A 439-nucleotide genomic window follows, 5' to 3' on the forward strand; every position below is an offset into this window, starting at 1 on the left:
GGAATTACATAATTGATTAATTCAATTTTAATTTAATTTAGGCTACAACCTGTCTGAGCGTTGCCACCATGGCTATTAATAAAAATGCATTACAGTGCTGGAAATGTAAAAATCAAAAATCAGAAAAATCTCTAAGTAAAAAGAGGTGCTAAAGTCTGATTTTGTGGTGGCTGTGCTTTAATATATATATATATATATATTATCTTCATAAAAGATTTTAAAAGTCTGACAGTAATCAGTGTTGAGTACTACTGTAAGGCTAACCCTGCCTGCTTTAAATGTTTGAAATCGATTAACATCTGAGAACATTCGTTAGAAACGTAGTAAAAGTAATTAAAAGGTAATCAAATGTAATCTTTTACATTACTTTAATAAAGTAATTGAAATAGTTACACTACTTATTGCATTTTAAATAGGGTAAATTGTAATCTGTAACGTA

This window comes from Sinocyclocheilus rhinocerous, unplaced genomic scaffold (assembly GCF_001515625.1).
Source record: "Sinocyclocheilus rhinocerous isolate Xijiao unplaced genomic scaffold, SAMN03320098_v1.1 scaffold45, whole genome shotgun sequence".
NCBI lineage: Eukaryota > Metazoa > Chordata > Actinopteri > Cypriniformes > Cyprinidae > Sinocyclocheilus > Sinocyclocheilus rhinocerous.